We start from the raw sequence: 3,800 nt of genomic DNA, 5'->3' as shown, positions 1-3,800 counted from the left end.
AAAAAAAAAAAAAAAAAAAAACGAAAATACACCTTCTTACTCATTTGGCTCCTTACTGAGGAATAAAATACATGAATTCCACTCCATAGCCTGCAAATTCTCTACCTGCCTCATCACCTCCTCACTGTTCCAGGTACTTGAGACAAGTACAGTGAAATGGAAAGTCTACTGGGCCAAGAGTTGACTTTCTGGTTTGAGATTCCCCCAGTGTGGGCAATGGTGAATGTCAGAAGCTTGAGTCGCAGGTGGACACAAGGGGCAGGTCTCTCGTCACTTGGGCTGGTTGTGCTCTAGTCACAGCAGGCTCTGAGGAAGCCAGGGTCCATGTGGCCATCTGCTTGAGCAACTGCAAAGTCCTGGGTGTGATATTTCTTTACTCTGCATGGAAGTTACTCAACTGCCATCTCTATGACTCCTCAACTTTGTTTGAAGCAGAAAGTATTTGAATTTGAATTCCATATTTCTTCCATTTCCTAATTTTTTGAAATCCTACCCCAGGATCTATTTAAAAATAAACGATACAGTTCATTAAGTCTCTCCTTCCTCTGCTCACATCACACTGCAGAAGTTCTGTCTTTTTGGCTATGGATTATAAGCTTTCTGAGGGCAAGCATAGTCATATCATAGTCATGTCCACTCCACAATGTTTGGCTCCCAGTAGGTTTTCAGCAAGCAATTGCTTAACTGACTTTCCTCGCTACAGGAGATGGTGCTTTTCAAGAATAGGCATCTACATGTCTCAGATAGTGTAGGCGTGAACGTCCCCCAGCTCAGGGCAGTGGACTAGTCATGACTTGAGATCATCTTCTATGCTCTGGTTTGCAGAGTGGAATGACTGGTGTAGCTTAGGATATGGTATGAATTTCCTACTAATGAGCTAAAAACAGGATTCACATCCCTTCTGCTTCATAATAGTTTATGCAATATCCTCATTGCAAATATAGTGTTGCTGTACCTTCCTATGATGTTTTAATGAAGTAGAATTTTAAAATATAATTAACACGCTTAGGGTCATAAATCATAAAACAGATTTGAACAACTTCTGGATCATAGGATATCAGCCTCTCTAAGCCTCAGTTTCCTTATCTCTTAAAGGAGGATAGATTACAATAATCTCTAAAAACTCATGCTGTTTAAAAATACATAGTTGTTATCAATATCATAAGAACCACTAAAAGGAAACTCTCCATTTTGCTAATGAACTGTTAAATATGTATTCTCATCCTTCCAACAAGCTTCTATGTTGAGAAAAATGGTTTTTGAGACAAGGCCATTGTTCAATCTCTGGTAGGTCATTCCAGTCATTCAGGCCTCAGTTTTCTCAGCTTGGAAGTGGGTAAAACAATGACTTCCAGGCTCACTTTTATTTTGTGGCAGGACCACTTTTACATTGGAAGTTTCTTATGAAAATCAAGTAAGATATGCAGATAAAAATATTCTACCAACTGTCAAGTGCTATATAAACTTAAGGCATGATTATTTTGACTGTTTACATAGGAAAACGTTAAGAAATATTAGCAGTTTTCAGAAGGGAGATGCTATGGAAGTCAGAATTGTTTCATTAACTCGCATGATATTCAAATAGGAACAGAATGAACTCCGATGGGAAAATGATCAAAGTGCCCTGTGCCTCCCTCCTTCCTTGTCTCCTTTTCACCCTCGTTGGAGAAACCTTGGCTTCTTCCTCCCTGGGAGAGAACAGACCTGGATGGCCACAGATTTTGATGGACGTGCTGCCTTTTGTAAGCTGGGGTTGTCGTTGGCCTCTTTGGTAGATTTAGAAAGATCTGTTACTGTCCGTCTGCCCACTCCATCTGCCCATTCCTGTAACCGGAAGCAGGCTTGATTGAGAAGCTAAATTTAGAGAATTTAAGATCATCAAAGAATACTGCTAACCTGGTGACGGTGCAGAAATCAGGAAATAGAGAGGAGAGAAGCTCTCAGGACAGTTCATACCAGAAACCTCTTTTCTAGTTTCCTCTGGCCTGTGGGTTGTCACCATGACACAGAACTGGGAAGAGAACAGAGGCAGTGTCACAACAGCAAGGCTTATGAAATCTTTGCAAAAGTTTCTGCAAGTCAGGCCTGAACTAGGAGTACAAGCTGCCCTCCAGGTGGACGGCACATCCACGGCCCCGCAGGACCACCAGCCCTGTCCTCTCAGCCAGTGCTGCCCGGGGTCTGGTGCCCGGACCAGCAGCCAACAGTGCCTGAGCCCATGAGAAATGCAGAACACGAGGCCCAGGCTCAGCTGACTCAGCCGGAATTGCTAAGGAATCTGTGTGAACAAACACTCAAGAGATTTTGCTGTACCCCCTACATTTTAAGAAACAATATCGTAGGTTATGCTAAGAGACTTTTGTGTCAGAATGTCAGGAAAATGGATCATCACGTGGTTCGGTAACAGTCAGATAATATCAAAATAGCGGGGCGGGCCACGATGGCTCATGCCTGTAATCCCAGCACTTTAGAAGGCCGAGGTAGGTGGATCACAAGGTCAGAAGTTCAAGACCAGCCTGATCAACATGGTGAAACCCTATCTTGACTAAAAATACAAAAATTAGCTGGGCATGGTGGCGGGCGCCTGTAATCCCAGCTACTCAGGAGGCTAAGGCAGGAGAATCGCTTGAACTCGGGAGGCAGAGATTGCAATGAGCCTAGATCACACCATTGCACTCCAGCCTGGGCAACAGAGCAAGACTCTGTCTCAAAAAAAAGTAGCAGATCAGCTTTCCCAGGCTCTTCTCCTCTTTCTCCTCAAGCGCCTCACTGGGACTCTCCTCTTTTATCTAGAAGCAGATGCCTTAAAACAGCTGGCTGATCATCCCACAGTTCCACAGAGTTTGCAGGGCAGCACCAGGCATTTTGAAGACCAAGGAGGAAGAAGGGGTGGGCTGCTCCTGCTCCTCCCCAGTGCCCACCTCCAGCCACCAGCCCAAAAGCTGCTCTCAGAAAACAAGTCCAGTCCTCTCTTCTCCCCTGTTCCTCCACTTCAAGTCTCTTTGATATGGAAATGTCCAGGGCTCTCCAAGGCTGGGTGTCTCTCCATTGACTGAGAAGACTCTTACTCAACTCATGTCTATGAGCAAATCCCATCACACTCTTGCTCTTGGCCCACCCATTCCTTCTGGATTTAGGCCCCTGGCATTAGGGAAGAGCCACAAGGATGGCCACACATGGTGCAGCTCGCAAGGACAGCTCCGGGGTTGCACTGTGCCTGCAGGACCAAGGACGCAGGGGAAGCCTCTTGGGGCAGTAAGTGGTCTTGGTGAATTGGGAAACTGAGGCCTCAGCACAGAAGGAAGGAGATGAGAGGAAGCTGACCAGGTGTGACTTTGGGCTCAGTGGCCTGGAGGTGTGACACCAGATCCATTGCTGCAGCTTCCGAGGCTCTGGCTATCTCCTTCCAGCCAGGAGTTTGAATGGTGGGTGGAGGAAGGCACCTGAAGTTCCCCACAATGGCAAGGGTGGGAGAGCAGGGGTTGGCCCTCAGTGATGCAGTCCCTGGAAACTTGGGCAAGAGCTGAGAATGAATATGTCCTCAGCAGTACTGTGCAGCAGTCCTTCCCTCCCTGATCTCCTCCCAGGATATGTGACAGGTGGTGTTCATGAGCAACACACTTCCCAGTTCCCAGTTCCCTGAAGTCCCTTGAGACAGACAATAGCGAGCAAGGGTGGGAGGGACAAAGTTCCAGGAATGACTTCACAAGAATGTACACAAACAATGAAACCACCAATTTGAACACCACGTTTCAGCCCTGGCCTGATCTCACCCCAGGCAGATCTTCTGCTCCTCCTCC

The sequence above is a fragment of the Cebus imitator genome, unplaced genomic scaffold (genome assembly GCF_001604975.1).
Source record: "Cebus imitator isolate Cc_AM_T3 unplaced genomic scaffold, Cebus_imitator-1.0 Scaffold231, whole genome shotgun sequence".
Taxonomy (NCBI): Eukaryota; Metazoa; Chordata; class Mammalia; order Primates; family Cebidae; genus Cebus; species Cebus imitator.
The sequence above is the reverse complement of the archived record's forward strand: the minus strand, read 5'-3'. Positions refer to the sequence as shown.